The sequence below is a fragment of the Tamandua tetradactyla genome, chromosome 22 (assembly GCF_023851605.1).
Source record: "Tamandua tetradactyla isolate mTamTet1 chromosome 22, mTamTet1.pri, whole genome shotgun sequence".
NCBI lineage: Eukaryota > Metazoa > Chordata > Mammalia > Pilosa > Myrmecophagidae > Tamandua > Tamandua tetradactyla.
Window position 1 is genome coordinate 31,199,833 of NC_135348.1, and position 21,529 is coordinate 31,221,361.

At 36.6% G+C, this 21,529-nt stretch overlaps 1 pseudogene; it reads left to right on the plus strand.

Moving 5' to 3' along the window:
- Positions 1-19,318: 19,318 nt before the first annotated feature.
- Positions 19,319-19,708, plus strand: LOC143666129 (large ribosomal subunit protein uL23 pseudogene; annotated as a pseudogene).
- The last annotated feature ends 1,821 nt before the right edge of the window (positions 19,709-21,529 follow it).

A 21,529-nucleotide genomic window follows, 5' to 3' on the forward strand; every position in this document is an offset into this window, starting at 1 on the left:
CAGCTTGAACAACAGAAAGATGGCAGGGACCTGGGTTTTAAATATTGGAATTAGACTTCTGAATCAATCAAGATGAAGTAGCACTACTTCTAGATTTTCATCCCCTTATTGTTTGCTCAATCTGAGTAGGATTTGGTTAGGTACAAAATATTCTAATCGATGGCAGCATGAGAAATTTGGAGAAGGGTCTCATAAGGAGCTTAATGATAGGGACCCCATTTAGAAGATATCATTATTTTTGCATTAAAAGTTTGACTACAGTGATGTAAAATTATTGTACTGGAGAAATTAAATTGAATTTGATATGCTGTGCTGGTCTGAATCTGTGGTGGACCCCAAAAAAGCCATGCCCTTTGATCCTCATTCAATATTCCTGGGTGGGAGCATTTTGATAGTTTCTATTAAGATGTGACCCACCCAGTTGTGGGCGGTAACTTTTGATTGGATGATTTCCATGGAGATGGGTCTCCACCCACTGAAAGTGGAGCTGCTTAATGGAATCCTTTAAAGGAGGAAACATTTTGGAGAGAGTCCTTTTTTTTGGTAGAGCCACATGAAAGCCAGCAGGCATCACCATGTTTGCCATGTGCCCTTCCAACTGAGAGAGAAATGCTGAACGTTGTCAGCCTTCTTGAACTAAGGTATCTTTCCTCATATGCCTTAAATTGGACATTTTTATAGACTTGTTTTGATTGGGACATTTTCTCCACCTTAGAACTGTAAGCCAACAACTCATTAAATTCCCCTTGTTAAAAGCCATTCCATTTCTGGTATGTTGCATTTCAGCAGCTAGCATACTAGAACATATGCCATAAAAACAACAAAATCAATAATACTTACTATTTATAGAGCACTTAATCTGTCATTAACTATTAGATATTTTCTATAATTTATCCTTTATTCCTCCATGAGAAATATCCTTCCATTTAATACTCCTTGGGCGGCATTATTATATCCATTTTATAGATGAAGAAACTTAGGATCACTGAGCTAAAGCAAGTTGTAAAAATGTCTAATAAATGGGGAAGCTCAATTTTAACCCCAGGTCTGTCTAGTTCTAAATTTTCAGCATGGAATTTTTTGAAGAAAAATATACAGAGAACCTATAGATTACTTTGGAAAATTTGGCCAATCATATTAAATATAATATTTTGCATCTTCAGTGCCATATTTTTATCACAAATGTTATTATCTGCAGCAAATACATGTGTTGAACACCAGTTGAAAGCAAGGGCACAAACATAATTATCCATTTCTTCCTTGATATTTCTACTTTAAAACAAATCGCCTTGGGTTGCAAAAGAGTTAATGAAAACATCTGGTGCCTTCAAAATCAAATTGAGACTTGCAATCCCATTTACTTAAAATATAGATGCCCTGAACTCACAGAAATTAGAAGCCACAGTTATTAAATTGCATGTCACTTGATGTTTTTCCCTTGAATTTATCAATGTTGTGGTGGTGAAATGTTGATAGAGAGTGAGACAAAATATAAAGGAGGGAAAGAGAGAGAGAGAGAAAGGAGATTGGTCCAACTAAAGAATTATTTCATGCAGTAAGGTGTACCTGTCATCAGACTAAAAGGAAAAGACTTGCTGGCTTCTTCACACTGTTGCTAAGGCTTATCTTCCCTGCTCCAATCCCCACTCACATCACTATTTTCACTTTAGCAGATGACATTGCCTTCTTTGTCCAGGGGCATGAGATTCAAAGTTGAAAATTGTACTCAGACTGTATGACCTTCATTCCCGTCCTGCCCCATCACTCACTTCTCCAGACTCAGAAAGAGCTGTTTGTCCTCTTCTCTATGTACCATTTTTATATGGTGTGTAAATTTCTGTAAAAATATACATCCTCTAGTGAGGACAATATATATTTTTCTCTTCTACATAGTGCAGAGGCTGGCAAACTTTTTCTGTATATAGCCAGATGGTAAATATTTTAGATTTTATGCACCAGATGTTCTCTGTAGCGACTAATCAAATTTGCCATTGTAGTATAAAAACAGCCATAGATAATGTAAAAAGATGTGGCTGTGTTCCAATAAAACTCTATTTACTAAAACAGGTGCCTGCTGGAATTGCCCTATGGGTTGCAGTTTCCTAACCCCTGATCTAGTCAGTCTTCAAGTTCATTCACAAAATATATATACTCATTATGACTTGTCTTAAATTAAAAGCAAAAAATAATAATTTTTCTATCATCTATCCTGTTGAAATTTCCATTTCTCTCCTTCTTCTGTTGTCTAACGTTTCAAACTGACTTTCAGCCATTATCTGTCTATCCCTACCTGGCATATATTCCCTCGTCCACTTCTCAATACATACACAAAAACAGACACACATCGAAACAACCCACAAACAAAGCCCAATTTAATGACAACTGCTTGTTTAACCAGTCTGGTTGCTCCTACCACTCCACAGTGGCACAATGCCCATTTAAGCCTCTATCTTTTCTTTCTATAGTCTCTACTGCATGAGATCCCATACAGACTTTATCTCTACAAATGCTGTTAGTTTCTCAAAATATTAAATCTTCAGAGCTGAAATGAGTTCACATTATAAAGTTTTCCCTAATCCTTGCTGAATTTTATCTCAAGTAAAATCTTATGGCATTTGCAGTCTGTGGCAAATCATTTATTCTGTGTGTGTGTGTTCATGTGTGAGTGTGCCACTGGTGACATATCTCTGGTGATACAGGAATGAATAAAACATGCAAATCCCGACCTACATTTTTGTGTGGAAGGCAATTGTGTGAGTAGATAATTCTGGTGATCTTTTAAAGAATATTTTCTAGATTAATTAATTTATTTTAATTAGAAAATACACATAACAAAAATAATTTTAGCTATTTTAAATGGACATTTTGTAACATTATGTGCACTGACAATATGATGTAACTTTCACCATTTTCATCATCCCAAACAAAAACTAATGCCCATTAAGCAATAACTCTCCATTCCCCACCACCACCCCCCTCACACCTGGCAACCATTATTCTGCTTTCTGTTGCTTGGAATTTGCTTATTCTAAGTATTTCATATAAGAGATATCATATATTTGTCCTCTGTGTCTGGCTTATTTCACTCAACCTGATGTCTTTAAAGCTCATCCATGTTGTAGCTTGAACCAGCACTTCATTTCTTTTTGTGACTAATATTCTAATTGTGGATATAAGGCATGTTATTTATGCATTCATCTGTTGATGGCCCTAAGTTTATTTGCTCTTTTTGACCATTATGAATAATTCTGTACAAATACATGTCTGATTTTCGGCTTTCAGTTCTTTTGGGTATAAACCTAAGAACGGAAAATCTGGGTTATACGGTTATTATATTTTTGCTTTCTGAGGCTCCACCAAAGAGTTTTCCACAGCACCACACCATTTTTCATTCCCACCATCAAGGTATAAGGGATTTCTCTGCATTCTCACCAACATTTGTTATTTTCAGTTTTTTTTTATATCCAGTCCCGTTGTACAGTCTGTATCCCTTCAGCTCCAATTATCCCTTCTCTTTTTTTTTTTTTTAATTAACGGAAAAAAAGAAATTAACCCAACATTTAGAGATCATACCATTCTACATATGCAATCATTAATTCTTAACATCATCACATAGATGCATGATCATCATTTCTTAGTACATATGCATTGGTTTAGAAGAACTAGCAACATAACCGAAAAAGATATAGAATGTTAATATAGAGAAAAAAATAAAAGTAATAATAGTAAAATCAAAACAAAACAAAACAAAACAAAACAAAAACCTATATCTCAGATGCAGCTTCATTCAGTGTTTTAACATGATTACTTTACAATTAGGTATTATTGTGCTGTCCATTTTTGAGTTTTTGTATCTAGTCCTGTTGCACAGTCTGTATCCCTTCAACTCCAATTGGCCATTATCTTACCCTGTTTCTACCTCCTGCTGGACTCTGTTATCAAGGACATATTCCAAATTTATTCTCGAATGTCTGTTCACATCAGTGGGACCATACAGTATTTGTCCTTTAGTTTTGGGCTAGACTCACTCAGCATAATGTTCTCTAGGTCCATCCATGTTATTACATGCTTCATAAGTTTATCCTGTCTTAAAGCTGCATAGTATTCCATCGTATGTATATACCACAGTTTGTTTACCCACTCTTCTGTTGATGGAGATTTCGGCTGTTTCCATCTCTTTGCAATTGTAAATAACGCTGCTATAAACATTGGTGTGCAAATGTCCGTTTGTGTCTTTGCCCTTAAGTCCTTTGAGTATATTCCCAGCAATGGTATTGCTGGGTCATATGGCAATTCTATATTCAGCTTTTTGAGGAACCGCCAAACTGCCTTCCACAGTGGTTGCACCATTTGACATTCCCACCAACAGTGGATAAGTGTGCCTCTTTCTCCGCATCCTCTCCAGCACTTGTCATTTTCTGTTTTGTTGATAATGGCCATTCTGGTGGGTGTGAGATGATATCTCATTGTGGTTTTGATTTGCATTTCTCTAATGGCCAGGGACATTGAGCATCTCTTCATGTGCCTTTTGGCCATTTGTATTTCCTCTTCTGATAGGTGTCTGTTCAAGTCTTTTTCCCATTTTGTAATTGGGTTGGCTGTCTTTTTGTTGTTGAGATGAACAATCTCTTTATAAATTCTGGATACTAGACCTTTATCTGATATATCATTTCCAAATATTGTCTCCCATTGTGAAGGCTGTCTTTCTACTTTCTTGATGAAGTTCTTTGATGCACAAAAGTGTTTAATTTTGAGGAGTTCCCATTTATTTATTTCCTTCTTCAGTGCTCTTGCTTTAGGTTTAAGGTCCATAAAACCGCCTCCAGTTGTAAGATCCATAAGATATCTCCCAACATTTTCCTCTAACTGTTTTATGGTCTTAGACCTAATGTTTAGATCTTTGATCCATTTTGAGTTAACTTTTGTATAGGGTGTGAGAGATGGGTCTTCTTTCATTCTTTTGCATATGGATATCCAGTTCTCTAGACACCATTTATTGAAGAGACTGCTCTGTCCCAGGTGAGTTGGCTTGACTGCCTTATCAAAGATCAAATGTCCATAGATGAGAGGGTCTATATCTGAGCACTCTATTCGATTCCATTGGTCGATATATCTATCTTTATGCCAATACCATGCTGTTTTGACCACTGTGGCTTCATAATATGCCTTAAAGTCAGGCAGCGTGAGACCTCCAGCTTCGTTTTTTTTCCTCAAGATGCTTTTAGCAATTCGGGGCACCCTGCCCTTCCAGATAAATTTGCTTATTGGTTTTTCTATTTCTGAAAAATAAGTTGTTGGGATTTTGATTGGTATTGCATTGAATCTGTAAATCAATTTAGGTAGGATTGACATCTTAACTATATTTAGTCTTCCAATCCATGAACACGGTATGCCCTTCCATCTATTTAGGTCTTCTGTGATTTCTTTTAACAGTTTTTTGTAGTTTTCTTTATATAGGTTTTTTGTCTCTTTAGTTAAATTTATTCCTAGGTATTTTATTCTTTTAGTTGCAATTGTAAATGGGATTCGTTTCTTGATTTCCCCCTCAGCTTGTTCATTACTAGTGTATAGAAATGCTACAGATTTTTGAATGTTGATCTTGTAACCTGCTACTTTGCTGTACTCATTTATTAGCTCTAGTAGTTTTGTTGTGGATTTTTCCGGGTTTTCGACGTATAGTATCATATCATCTGCAAACAGTGATAATTTTACTTCTTCCTTTCCAATTTTGATGCCTTGTATTTCTTTTTCTTGTCTAATCGCTCTGGCTAGAACCTCCAACACAATGTTGAATAATAGTGGTGATAGTGGACATCCTTGTCTTGTTCCTGATCTTAGGGGGAAAGTTTTCAATTTTTCCCCATTGAGGATGATATTAGCTGTGGGTTTTTCATATATTCCCTCTATCATTTTAAGGAAGTTCCCTTGTATTCCTATCTTTTGAAGTGTTTTCAACAGGAAAGGATGTTGAATCTTGTCGAATGCCTTCTCTGCATCAATTGAGATGATCCTGTGATTTTTCTGCTTTGATTTGTTGATATGGTGTATTACATTAATTGATTTTCTTATGTTGAACCATCCTTGCATACCTGGGATGAATCCTACTTGGTCATGATGTATAATTCTTTTAATGTGTTGTTGGATACGATTTGCTAGAATTTTATTGAGGATTTTTGCATCTGTATTCATTAGAGAGATTGGTCTGTAGTTTTCTTTTTTTGTAATATCTTTGCCTGGTTTTGGTATGAGGGTGATGTTGGCTTCATAGAATGAATTAGGCAGTTTTCCGTCCACTTCGATTTTTTTGAAGAGTTTGAGGAGAATTGGTACTAATTCTTTCTGGAACGTTTGGTAGAATTCACATGTGAAGCCATCTGGTCCTGGACTTTTCTTTTTAGGAAGCTTTTGAATGACTAATTCAATTTCTTTACTTGTGATTGGTTTGTTGAGGTCATCTATGTCTTCTTGAGTCAAAGTTGGTTGTTCATGTCTTTCCAGGAACCCGTCCATTTCATCTAAATTGTTGTATTTATTAGCATAAAGTTGTTCATAGTATCCTGTTATTACCTCCTTTATTTCTGTGAGATCAGTAGTTATGTCTCCTCTTCCATTTCTGATCTTATTTATTTGCATCCTCTCTCTTCTTTTTTTTGTCAATCTTGATAGGGGCCCATCAATCTTATTGATTTTCTCATAGAACCAACTTCTGGTCTTATTGATTTTCTCTACTGTTTTCATATTTTCAATTTCATTTATTTCTGCTCTGATCTTTGTTATTTCTTTCCTTTTGCTTGCTTTGGGATTAGTTTGCTGTTCTTTCTCCAGTTCTTCCAATTGAACAGTTAATTCCTGCATTTTTGCCTTTTCTTCTTTTCTGATATAGGCATTTAGGGCAATAAATTTCCCTCTTAGCACTGCCTTTGCTGCATCCCATAAGTTTTGATATGTCGTGTTTTCATTTTCATTTGCCTCGAGGTATTTACTAATTTCTCTTGCAATTTCTTCTTTGACCCACTCGTTGTTTAAGAGTGTGTTGTTGAGCCTCCAGGTATTTGTGAATTTTCTGGCATTCCGCCTCTTATTGATTTCCAACTTCATTCCTTTATGATCCGAGAAAGTGTTGTGTATGATTTCAATCTTTTGAAATTTGTTAAGACTTGCTTTGTGACCCAGCATATGGTCTATCTTTGAGAATGATCCATGAGCACTTGAGAAAAAGGTGTATCCTGCTGTTGTGGGATGTAATGTCCTATAAATGTCTGTTAAGTCTAGCTCCTTTATAGTAATATTCAGATTCTCTATTTCTTTATTGATCCTCTGTCTAGATGTTCTGTCCATTGATGAGAGTGGTGAATTGAAGTCTCCAACTATTATGGTATTTGTGTGTATTTCCCTTTTCAGTGTTTGCAGTGTATTCCTCACGTATTTTGGGGCATTCTGGTTCGGTGCATAAATATTTATGATTGTTATGTCTTCTTGTTTAATTGTTCCTTTTATTAGTATATAGTGTCCTTCTTTGTCTCTTTTAACTGTTTTACATTTGAAGTCTAACTTGTTGGATATTACTATAGCCACTCCTGCTATTTTCTGGTTGTTATTTGCATGAAATATCTTTTCCCAACCTTTCACTTTCAACCTATGTTTATCTTTGGGTCTAAGATGTGTTTCCTGTAGACAGCATATAGAAGGATCCTGTTTTTTAATCCATTCTGCCAATCTATGTCTTTTGATTGGGGAATTCAGTCCATTAACATTTAGTGTTATTACTGTTTGGATAATATTTTCCTCTGCCATTTTGCCTTTTGTATTATATATATCATATCTGACTTTCCTTCTTTCTACACTCTTCTCCATACCTCTCTCTTCTGTCTTTTCGGTTCTGACTCTAGTGCTCCCTTTAGTATTTCTTGCAGAGCTGGTCTCTTGGTCACAAATTCTCTCAGTGACTTTTTGTCTGAGAATGTTTTAATTTCTCCCTCATTTTTGAAGGACAATTTTGCTGGATATAGGAGTCTTGGTTGGCAGTTTTTCTCTTTTAGTAATTTAAATATATCATCCCACTGTCTTCTAGCTTCCATGGTTTCTGCTGAGAAATCTACACATAGTCTTATTGGGTTTCCCTTGAATGTGATGGATTGTTTTTCTCTTGCTGCTTTCAAGATCCTCTCTTTCTCTTTGACCTCTGTCATTCTAACTAGTAAGTGTCTTGGAGAACGCCTATTTGGGTCTAATCTCTTTGGGGTACGCTGCACTTCTTGGATCTGTAATTTTAGGTCTTTCATAAGAGTTGGGAAATTTTCAGTGAAAATTTCTTCCATTAGTTTTTCTCCTCCTTTTCCCTTCTCTTCTCCTTTGGGACACCCTCAACACGTATATTTGTGTGGTTCATATTGTCCTTGAGTTCCCTGATACCCTGTTCAAATTTTTCCATTCTTTTCCCGATAGTTTCTGTTTGTTTTTGGAATTCAGATGTTCCATCCTCCAAATCACTAATTCTATCTGCTGTCTCTTTGAATCTATCATTGTAGATATCCATTGTTTTTTCTATCTTTTCTACTTTGTCCTTCACTTCCATAAGTTCTGTGATTTGTTTTTTCAGTTTTTCTATTTCTTCTTTATGTTCAGCCCATGTCTTCTTCATGTCCTCCCTCAATTTATCAATTTCGTTTTTGAAGAGGTTTTCCATTTCTGTTCGTATATTTAGCATTAGTTGTCTCAGCTCCTGTATCTCATTTGAACTATTGGTTTGTTCCTTTGACTGGGCCATGTTTTCAATTATTTGAGCGTGATCCGTTATCTTCTGTTGGCGTCTGCGCATTTAGACAGATTTCCCTGGGTATTGGATCCAAAATTTGGAAGATTTTCCTGTGAAATCTCTGGGTTCTGTTTTTCTTATCCTGCCCAGTAGGTGGCGCTCGTGACACATGTTTGTCTGAGGGTCCCACCAGTAAAAGGTGCTGTGGGACCTTAAACTTTGGAAAACTCTCGCCGTCCGGGGGGTTCGCTAGCCAAAGCGGCTTGAGCCGGCCCAGGGTCCGAACGCAGGTAGGGTTGCTGGTCGCCGCAGCCCGGGAAAGAGCCCGTCCGAATTTCCTAGTCGGCCCTGGGCGACAAGCGTGGTGAGAGGGCGCCAGCGGCAGCGGCCCGCCCGGGAGATTGCACGTTCCCCGGGAGTCACGGGTTTGGAAGGGGCCTCCCCCACCCGTCACCGTTCTCCACGGCCTGGGGATTTCTGATCCAATTCTCTCAGTTGGTCCGGGGGGCTGCGCGTGGTGTGGGCGCCAGCCACCTTGGTTTCAGGGGACCGCCTCTCCAATTCTCCCAGCCGGCCCGGGAAGGGGGAAGGGAGTAACTCCGGCCGCTTCCTGCCCCGCCCGGTGAGGCCCGCCCGGTGAGGCCCGCGCGCCTCGGCGATCTCACCTGAGCTGCTTCTCTCAGCCAGCCAGCCCTTCCAGGATGGGGTACGCTGTCTTTTTTATCTCTGTTGTGGCTTTGCGCGCTTTCTGTATCGTTTCTAGTCCCCTAGTAGCTGCCCTGGAGAAGAAACTAAGATCCGCGCGTCTTACTAAGCCGCCATCTTCCAGGAAGTCCCAGTTTTTTTTTTTTAAGAATAGCCTTCCTAGTGAATATGAAATGGTATCTCATTGCAGTTTCAATTTGCCTTTATTTAATGACTAATGATGTTGAGCATCTTTTTGTCTTTTTTATTGGTCATTTGAATATCTTTGGAGAAATGTCTTTTCAAATCCTTGGCTCTTGTTTTTTAATTGGTTGGCTATCTTTTTGTTGCTAAGTTGTAAGGGTGTTTTACTTACTCTGGAAATTAAATCCTTATCAGACAAAAGGTTTCCAAATATTTTCCTCCATTGTGTGGGTTGTCTTTTTTTAATGCAATTTTGTTGAGATATATTCACATACTATATAACAGTCCAAAGTGCACTATCAATGGTTCACCATATTATCATATAGTTTTGTATCCATTACCACAATCAATCCCTGAACATTTTCACTACTCCAAAAAAAGTACATATAAGAATAAAAATGGAATAAAATATCCAAAACATCCCATGCCCCTCCTTACTTCTATTATTTATTTATTGTCCTTACTTTTCGCATCTGTCTTCATATACTGGATAAAGGGAATATCAGCCACAAAATTTCAACAATCGCATAGTCACACCTTAAAAGCTCTATAGTTATACAATTGCCTTCAAGAATCAAGGCTAGTGGTACACAGTTTCACACTTTCAGCTATTTCTTTCTAGATATCCCAATACACTAAAAACTACAAAGGAATATCTACATGCTGTGTAAGAATAACATTCATAATGACCACTCGACTCTATTAGAAATTTCTCAGCCACTGAAACTTTATTTTGTTTCATTTTTCTTCTCTTTGGTCAAGAAGCCTTTCTCAAGTCCGACTATGCCAGGTCTTGGCTCATCCCCAAGAGTTATGTCCCACATTGCCAGAGAGATTTTTACAGTACTGGGAGTCATGACCCACGTATGATATCTTTTCACTTACTCGAGAATATCCTCTGATTCACAAAAGTTTCAAATTTAATGAAGTTTATTTTATCTTTTACTTTTGTTTCTTGTGCTTTTGGTATAAAATCTAAAGTTCCATTCCTACTACAAAGTTTGACTATATGACTTTTATAGTATTAGCCCTTATATTTAAATCAGTGTTTCATTTTGAACCAATTTTATTAAACAGTTTGTATATAACGCCTTCTCTTTAAGATTATATGTAAATGAAAGCAGAAATCATTTTGTATATTGTACTCACTTTGCACAATAGCTAGTGGAAAGTATTTTCATTCCCAAAGATCAAACTCTGGCATGGTAGGCGGTAGACCCCTGGTGGCCAGCCCAGTGCAAATTGTTTCTCAAATTTCCCCCAAAGTTAGAGTTTCACTGGAAAGGGAACTGGCTTAAGGGAACAACGATTCAGATTGAGTGCAGGGGCAGGGAGGTTTAGGAGTTAAAAAGCATTTGTAACTGTAAAGAGACTACAGCTTCCTTGTTTTAACTTTTGCATTTTAAATGTATAAATTAAAAAATAGAAATAGAAACTTTCCTTAATAAAATGATTGCTAATTTGGAGAAACTGAAAAAAAATGGGAAGGTAGAAAATGATATAAGGAAATAATTTTTTTTGGTTTTCCTGCTTATATGCATATGTCAAAACATTCAAGGAGAAAAATATGCACCTATAGGTCTAATGTGGGCCACTTACAAAATGATTCACTATCTTTCTTCTTAACCTCAATTGCCTAATTGTGAAATGAGATTTTCAATTTCCAAATCAAGTGACAAAATATGCCAGAATTATATATAGATCAGTAAAGACACAACTCTGAGCTCTCTGTCACCTGAATTATATACTGTTACCAAGGTACATTTCTCACTTTGTCTTACAATTATTTCACATAAGTCTACTGCCTAATTTGCCATCAACATAATGATGATGGCACGAGTCCAATATTTAATTAAGACTTATCTCCTGTTAACTAATAGTTGAATTTGACACCTTGGTGCTATATCCTAACAGGGCTGAGTTTTGTGAAGGTTTTGGCTGAGATCCAGTCATCACAGCTGTTCTTGTATGATCACTGTTTTGAGAAAACCATTTTTCCCACCTCTAAATACCCTATTTTGAAATGTAATTTCACCATGAGAACTTCTCTCACCCCCTTTTACACATAACTTCTTTCTCTTTAGGGGAAATTCTTAACATAGACTACTGTCTGTTGTTCATGACGATTACTCATTTGTGAAATCATTAGAAAATAAATTACCAGAAATGATGCACACGAAAGGTGGTATTTTATTGTTAGAAAATTGTGGCAGAAAAGCTTCTAGACCAAAGAAACAACACATATCATGAGTATTTCTAAATTAAATGTGTTAATTGTCTCTTCATACCATTTACTATTTTAACTCTTATTTATGGTTAAGACACAAACTTCTCCTTGGAATAGAAAATCAAGCCTTTATTATCCTGAACATGGAAGCATGTTTTCTTGTGAAATGAATCATTGACACATCTTTATATGTTAAAAAGGAAATGCCTTTACTTCTATATTTTCTAACTCTAACTACCGATAACATTCAGAAGCGTTATGCGTAGAGTTGAATTCTATAATCCTGGAGTGGAGGCACGAAAAACGTGGGTTAATTTGGAGTGGCACTTAGCTTAAGGGTATTTTAATAAATGTTTTCACTAGAGAAAAACTCTGAGTGTAAGTTTGACCACTGCTTCAAATATGCTTTTTATTGGCATAAATTTAGTTTTACAATAGATCAGATATACTTGTATAAGTATGTATAAGCAATTTTCAGGATTGTAAATTCAAAGTTCAGCAAAAAAAAAAAAAAAAAAAATGGGGCTCTGACTATCAAACGGAGAGAAAACACTGCTTATGTCCAGGACAACCGTCAACTGTTGCAGGACTCCACGCCACAGCCCGAAATGTGTGCAATGTTGAGTTGTGATATCATTTATCATACAAAGGTCTAATTAAGCTGGGAAGAGCTACTGCTCATAAAATTTCTTTAATCCTTTTAAAATAGAATGACTTGGATGGCAATACCACATTATCTTGGCTCTCCTGTCACCCTTTCTTTTTCTGCTGATTCAATTAATAGATGTCCTTTAAACAAACATGCACCCCAAATTTGATTCTTTTTATAGCTGACTATAAATTGTGGCATGTCAAGGGATGTTCAAAAATGTCCTTTTCCCTTATTGGATATATAAAATTCTAAGCCTGAAGACACTTGAAAAGGGCTGGCTACCTAAGTGTGAGACCTGTGTGGATGCACAGTTCCACACTCAGAAGGGCCCCATTTAAAGCTCTGCTGTCATATTTTTCACAATTTTTAATTTTTAACAAAGGGCCCTTTATTTTCATTTTACATTGGGCCTACAAATTATGTAGCCAGTCTGCTTTTGAAATTTGACAAAGCCAGTAAAAAGCTTGATCATAGGTGGTTTGGGATATTAGTTATCTTTATCCCAAGATAAAGGTAGCACTGTAATTCTATAAGTATTTATTAAGGACGTGCTATTTGGCAGCCCTGTTCCAGGTACAAATTGTATTCAAGCAACTTGCACTCTGGAAATTCTGTCACAGAGAAGGGAGAAACAATGAGCAAATAAAGAAGCTCCTAAGTAGTATGTCAGATAACAATGAAAACTGTGGAGAAAAAAAAGAGCATTATCAGAAAGTGAGACATTGTCAACACATAGAAGAGATAGATCATAGCATCAGTCTCCCTCTCTGCTGAAATCATTTTTGTCTTAGGACAAAACCCTCCCTTCTCCCACCCTTTAATAGGAAAGGAAATCATTATTCTGTTATTTGGGTGGGAGAAAGAATAGCTTTCTGAAAAATTATTGAAATTTTAAGTTCATTAAAATCGATTAGTATACCTCCCCCCCAAATTATTTTCTGTTGTGAATGACAAAGGACAGGGTTGAAGATGACTATAACAAACACAGCCTGCTTATTTCTGCCAGCTCAATTATTTCTAACTTATGGAACCCACAACAAGAGAGGTGATTGGAGTTTACAAGAGGTGCAAGATACCTTTACAAATATATTTGAATTTTATAACAAACATGTGAGGTTTGTGTATCTCAGCATTGTCAAATTTAAAGCCACTTATATTTCAAAATAGAATAAGTCACAGGAAATTAACCTTATGGTAATATTTATCCTAAATTTAAAGTGTTATTTTGTGAGAGTGTGTTCTACTTTGCTAGCTGCTGGAATGTAATATCTAGAAACAGAATGACTTTTAAAAAGGAAAATTTAATAAATTTCTAATTTATAGTTCTAAGGCCATAAAAATGTACCAATTAAAAAAAATTCCATAGAAATGTCCATCTAAGGCATCCAGGGAAAGATACCTTGGTTCAAGAAGGCTGACCCTTTGGCTGGAAGGGCACATGGTGACGTCTGCTAGCTTTCTCGTCCAGCTTATTGTTTCAAGAAGCTCCCTGGGAAGTGTTTTCCTTCTTCATCTCCAAAAGTGCCTGGCTGGTGGACTCTCTGCTTCGGGGTATATGTGATTATTACTTGCATTAATATGAAATATGTCTATTAATTTAAAATTCAAGTTATAAACTTTGGCCATGTGGAAAAATACAATTGTCATTTGCAACATCCTCTCCATAATGCCTTGAATTTATTATAGCATCTTTATTAAATAATCTAAAATCACTTCACATACACCTTAAAAGGAATTTCACACATTCTTACAACTATATGACTAACATATTACCATCATGCTTTTGCAGCATATCATACAGACCTGGGAAAGTAAACTAACTTTGATAAGGCCACATAGTAAGTCATAGGCAAGTTGATGAATCTCTGTTCTGTGGAAAGATTAAACTGTTTTGTTATCATCAAAAGTTTCATTGTTTTTATCCATCCTCAGTATTTTTAAATTTATAGATAGATTAAATTTAATAAAATTGTATCTACCCATTCAGTCGCTGAATTGTGTATAAAGTTAAAAATCTGTTCATATTAGCAGCAATATCTTCATCAATTGCCATCTTACTTAAATAGTACTCTTTTTCATTCTTTGTCAACCATTCTGCTTTCGGCTGTACATTCTGCCAATACCATAATCTATTAGCTAAATACAAATACCACTATGCATGTCATCAGTTATGTAATAGAATAGATTATAGCACCTCATTTCTTCAACTGGTTATCCATACTTTTCCTGGATCAAATTTCATTTCTTGCTTTATCTTATAATAAAAAAAAATTTAAACCAACGAGTTTTATTGTCAAATCTCTACTCCGCTTAAACTTTTTTTGAACTTGCAATCAAAATACTTCAAAGTAAATTAATTTGCATTTATATTTATTCTGGGTAAGTTATACTCCTATTAGCCAAGTAATTTCCAAGATATGTTCATCCTAACATCTGTTCTAATAACTAGGGAAGTTTGTTGAGGGCTTATGATGTATGTGTGTTAGTACTTCTTTAAGACATTCTGTCAATTTGATGCACTCAGTGGTCCTAATATAATCGTCTCTAATGGAATTTAATTTTAAAATCTAAGAGAAATAGTGGTAAAACTTGGAAAAGCTGAATGAGGTATTTTTGCTTTGAATTGAATTGCACGCATCATTACAAAATTTGTATGTCTTATTTCTTAATTCTTTTGATAGGAGTAGAATCGAGTAGGCTAAAATTGGGACTATTTTCTAAAACAGATAGTAGTTTTAGTACATTTGTAGGTCATGTATCATTTTCAGAGTGTTTAAGTAACTTCTCTTACGTCTTTTGCACTGCATGTGGAATAAATCAGAACACGTTTTATGGGTTGCTTATATTGCAGCCTTAAAGCTTTTCAAAAATCTAAAGTAATAAAAAATTGCCTAGTTTGATTATATAATTATGAAAATAGAATCACTTTTGCTAAAGAATCAGAATTACCTAGTAAAATAATATTACAAAGTAAATAAAATTGTTTTCAAATTTATGTTACCAATAATGCCAATTTAAAGCTAAGACATATGAAAGTTAAAATAACGCTGACTTTTTTTTCATTTTTTTTTTTTAGTCCATGCATCTAAAATTTTAAAACTATATTGGTAAACAAAAACTTATTTAGTAAGATAAGTGTGCAGAAAATGATGTTTTGATATATTTATAATATCACTGAAAATACAACTATTAGTGTCTAGTTATGCCGTGAACTGGGCATAAATAGCTTATATGATTCACTCATATTTAACAGAACAGTAGGATAGCTGTCTCAGTTTGGTGATCTCTAAGGATAACCAACCTTTTCCACAGGTCTCACCGGGAATGTGTTCTCCAACCTTGAAGAGACTAAGGGCTGCTAGACGGGGCTCTGTCCCTAAAAAATCTGATTGTAACTTCTCATCAAAAAACAGAGAACTCTGAATATATTTGCCACAAATTATGGCCCTGCTTTTTCTCAAAATGCTTTTCCTGTATTAGTTAAGTTCAGGTGTCAACTTGGCCAGATGACAGTGGCCAGCTGTTCTTTGCTATGCATTCATCAGTATGTGCAATTCATTTATGGCTGATTACATCTGTGGTCAGCTAAGGGGCTTGCTTTCTTCAATGGGTGACATTTAAATTATTTAGCTGGAGGCTTCAAAAAGAGAGGTCAGAAGAGAGTTCAGTACAGCTTAGCACAACCCAGTGAGATGCCACAGAGCTCAGACCTAGACATTTAGAGATGCAGAAAGGACACACTCTGGGAAAAGCTGTTTCACCCCAGTGTGCCTTCCCAAGTTAGTAAATTTGCAACTAGATAAATCCCCTTTATAAAAGCTATTCCTTTCCGTTGTATTGCATTTCAGCAGCATTAGCAAACTAAAACAATCCCCTAAAAATGCCTTAAAAATTTATCAGACAGGTACACTGGTGGTTCAGTGGAAGAATGCCTGCCTTCAATGCAGGAAATCTGGGTTGATTCCCAGACTATGCACGCCCCGCCCCCAAAATTTCTTCAGTCCTCCTAAAAATAAAGAAGCAAACAAATTATAACAACAAAAATAAAACTTCTAAAGTCAAAATATCCAGAATACAATAAGTGATAAGTAAGTGTGAGTATTTCTCTACCATTTTATACTGAGTGCCTCCTCAATGTCAAATGCTCTCTGGCTAGGGCTATTATATACTGGTGAACTCAAATGCTTCTAAAAATCAATTATATACAAATGATAAATAACAAGATCTTCCTTCACTGAATTTGAGTAAAATGATTTTGAACATTGGACATCTCAAGTTCAAGGAAATTACCAGGCTAGAAAACCATAACATTATTTAAGGAGGAAAAGGAACCATGAGTTAAGAAGATTATTTCAGGTTGAAGTCTATGTCATGATGATAAACTACTTTTTCAAATCCTAAATTGAAACTATGTATTACAACAACAAATATGAATGAACAGGTTGCCAACTCTTAGTTTGTTGGTCTTATGTAAAACTTTGGCTCAAAATAAAGTGCATACTGATTGATTTTTTAAAAAAAAGATTATTTCAAGAAATTTCACTTTATCATGAAACTGAGAAAGAAGAAACTGTATCTTTTGGTCAATGGAAGACGTTTTTTGTTTAGACAGGAAGTTTTAATATTCAAATAATGGTGGGAAACAGCCAGAAGAGAGGATATTTCTATTTTTTCTTCTCTCTCCCTCTTTCTTTGTCTAAAAGCAACATTCTTGAGGAAATCTGATAGGATTGTGCAGGCTTTGAGTATATATGTGACAGAAAAATTGTTTAGCTTTTGGAAAGGAGAGATACCCTAATCATAGTCAAAAGACATTTTCCAGAGAAAAGTGAGGCAACATCCTAATTTCAAAATACTCGGAGGGAAGTAATGAGCAACTGTTCTTTGAAATTTGCAATGGCAGAGTTAACTGGCCTCTGGCAACATCTTGCCTCTGATTCTCTGGAAACTCCGTTATGTGTTGTTTATAATATCCTTAATTGTTCAGTCCCTACTGGGCCAGTTTACTGCAGCCATCCCCACTCTGTCAGTCCTAGATAGTTCTGCCTCTGTCTCTCTAGGAGGTGAAGCCTTGTGGATCCCAGAAATGTCTCTCCTTCTGCAAAGACTGAGATTAGAAAAAGAAAAAGATGAAAGGCAAAGAGTGGAGAAAGAGATATTTTAATGTTATTGCAAGTCATGCATTGGAAATTTTAAGTCTTATGATATGAGCATGTGACCTGCCCCATCCCACAAGAAACGCTATGTAAGAAGATATAATAATTTTACATTTAAAGCATGTTTATATAAAGAATGAATGCCCTTTTACAACAAGGATCAAAAAGGCCCTCAGCTCCTCTCTTATGGAAATTTCTTCTTTCTTTTTTTTTAATGTAGACATTTAAAGCTATAAATTTCCCTCTCAACACTGCTTTTGCTGCATCCCCTAAGTTTCGGTATATTGTGTTTTCATTTTCCTTTAACTGATAATATTTCATAATTTCCCTTGTGATTTTTTTCTTTGACCCATGAATCATTTAAGAATACAGCCTTTACTTCCTACATATTGTGAATTTTCCACTTCTCACTCTGTTATTGCCTTGTAGCTTCATTGCACTGTAATCACAGTAGGAGCATTGTATGATTTCAATATTTTTAAAATTTCTGGCAGCTTGTTTTGTATCAAGGGAACACTCACACTATTCTAACTGCAATAGACCTCCTTCACTTCCTGATGGTCTCTTCAGTGACTTAGTACAGGTGTTCTAGACAGCTTCAAATTAATTGTTTCTTACTATTCCAGCTTTCCTTTAAGCTACTTTTCTGCCCTCAGGACAAACTCTGGGAGAATGACCTTGATGCGTTCCAGGGCTCACTCCTCAGACTTCGTCCTAATAGACGATAGACTGGCATTGACACACATGCACCCTTGTATGTGCCCAGGCATAAGGTGCTCCATCTGGAGTAGGGTCAGGGTCCCACAATAGGAGCAAAAACTGACTCTACCTTGCATTGTGCAGGGCGTGTGGAAGGGGACATTAAAGGTGCCAAGCATGATTTCTAAATGTTGTGTTAGTTAATTTTTTTTAACTAATAAAAAAAATAGCTGAAATATGTTTTCCTACAGATCAATTACAATAAAATGTATGTGAACAACAACAACAAAAAAAAAGGTGCCAAGAGCTTCTCCTATGACCCTTTAAAGCTGAGTTTTCTTGATTCCGCACTTGCCCAATTAATGTCATCCTCTATCTGGAAGGTTACTGTCATTAAGATGCTTCCAGGTTCTTTATCCAAGGAGGCTTGAGACAATGGCTGCCCTCAGAGCCAGTCACTAGTGAACTGAGGTAACTGATCAAAATTAACAACCTGCAATCAAACTTTGCCCCTCCAGGGTATGGAAGACTAGGACTTTGGTACCAGAAACTTGCAGGTGCAGCCAGAAAGCTGCAGGAGGAGCCAAACCTTCAGCTCCCACTCCTGCCTACCACAAGGCTGGAGGATGAGGAGTGATAGCAGTGGCAGGGATGGTGAAAGCACCAGTATTCATTGTCGTTTACCAGCCTTCCACCCAGTCTTTCCTGGATGCTGCACAGTGTTCTTCTAATTTGCAAAGTTTCAAAATTATTGGTTTATTTCCTGCCAATTCAGTAGTTGTTTGTGTCGAGGGACTGATTCCTGGGGCTTCCTACTTCACCATCTTACCACATCCTTTTGAATAAGGTTCTTTGCAGTTCAAATATATGGCAAAATCTCATGCTCTTGCTATTTAGGTCAGGAATGTATGTCAAATACTTGGGTTCTTTTTTTCATGAAGATGGCACCAAAAGTGAAGAAAGAAGTCCCTCCTCCTCCCAAAACCAAAGCCAAAGCAACAGCTTTGACAGCCAAGAAGACAGTACTGAAAGGTATTTACAGCCACGAAAAAAGAAGATCCGCACCTCATCCACATTCTGCTTGCCCAAGATGCTGTGTCTCAGAAGACAACCCAAATATCCTCAGAAGAGCACCCCAAGGAGAAACAAGCTTGACCACTGTGCCATCATCAAGTTCCCCTAGACCACTGAATCAGTCACAAAAGAAGACTGAAGACAACACACTTGGGTTCATTGAAGATGTCAAGGCCAACAGACGTCAGATCAAAGGGGCTATGAAGAAGCTTTATCTTTGTCTTTTGATTGAAAAGGGGCTTGTTGACTTAGGGTAAATTAGATTGCTGAGGTATTGATGCACTATTCTCTGTTGATGTACAGCTGCATGTATCAGGCAGGGTGAGACACTGGTAGGGGAGGGTGTTATCAGTAGAGGCAGATTGTGACCATATTTCTAATTATCTGGGATGTCTTCATCATCTGGAGGATACAACCCCCACCACTAAGGCAATTGGTTTATATCTGGATCCTTGGACCTGCCAAGGATGCCGGGGAGGGGGCTGAAGGGGCTCTGCATCAAGAGTTCCTTTTGCTCTCAGAATTCTTTTGCTGAGACCTAACACATAGGGGAAAAAATAGGGCACTCAGAACAGAAATATGAAATGAAGTAATATAGGCTTCATTACTTCATTACACGAAGTAATATAGGCTTCTAAAGTACATAATGTTCCTTCTTAATTATAGCTCAGTTCAAATATTCATCATTGACCATATTTGATCTCCTACAATGTACAAGACACTATTCTATAGACGGTAGATATAGTAGTAGGGATTTAAGCTCTGGCTTGGAGAAACTTACAGCAAAGAGAGGAAAAAAATCCTAGAGTAGACAGTGACATTTGTTGTGACAGGGTAAACACAGGAAATTATAGCTGTAAAGGAAAAGATCCTTTTCTTCTCCCAGAAACTTAGTCAATGAATGGGAGCTTTTAGCCACTCATCATTTGGATCACACACTTCTCCTACATGGGAATAAAAGAGGAAGATGTGTAAAGAGACATCAGCAGTGTAACTTTTGTAAGAGCCTCTTAGTGGAAATGAGAAATTAAGAAAACAGAAGTTTTCTTTTTAATACATATGGCCTGATCTGTACAAACCAGAGTAGAGCTTTGATGTTTTGTCTTCAGGTGACAGGAATGGAGTGGCTTATCTCCCTCTGTTTTAGACTATACAGATATACGTCATGTGCCGATGGGAGCCATAGGGAGCTTTTAAACTACCATAAAAGAGCCACCTTGAAGACCAGCTGAACTGGAATGGAGCTAGAATCCCAATAAACACTACAACCTTTCAGTGTATGATCCAGTGTATTCACTGTATGTTCAGAGCCATTTCATTTGCTTGTTTTCTTTTATACCAGGGGTAATATAATACTTTTTAACTGTTATTCAGAGTGATAGAAGCAAAAGTCCTCAAAGATGTTCAACATGACTTTTATGACAACATGAGTCAGATGTTTCCAGTCAGTATTTATTTTGGACTATATATTTGCATTATATATGTAAATAAGCCCTGGGCATATGATGGCAAACTATTCTCCTTAGGAAGCATATGCAATAAGTCCTGCTAATTTATTTCGCCTCTTATATCATTATGCTCCCTTTTCCTCACATTGAAGCATTGCTTATAATGTTCACTGGCAGAGGGAAGCTGCTAACTAGATGGGCCAGAAATCTAATCTGGTGTGACAAATGGAAAAGACACGTAATTGACTATGTAATTCTAGGGTGAACTATTATCAATTTGGAGCAATTGATGTTCTCAGAACAACATTATAAACAGCACAAATGATTACGATTACTGTGGAGAATTACTGGATGCTTCTGTACTCTTCCAGTGGGTTACAAAAATTGAAGGCAACTTTTGATAACCGGCATTTTACTTGCATATTATGGTGATGATCTGAGCTTCCTTTGATATAAATTGGTAATAACCAAACAGCTGTTTTCTGCTAATTGTGGAAAGCATCCATTCATAACCAAAACCGTTGTTTTCCTTCAAGGATAAAAGCTTTTTTATCTGGTGGGTGCCACTGACTCTTGGCCGAATTATCTGCTAGATGGATGCATTTGCTTTGATGACCTGTTCCTGCTATC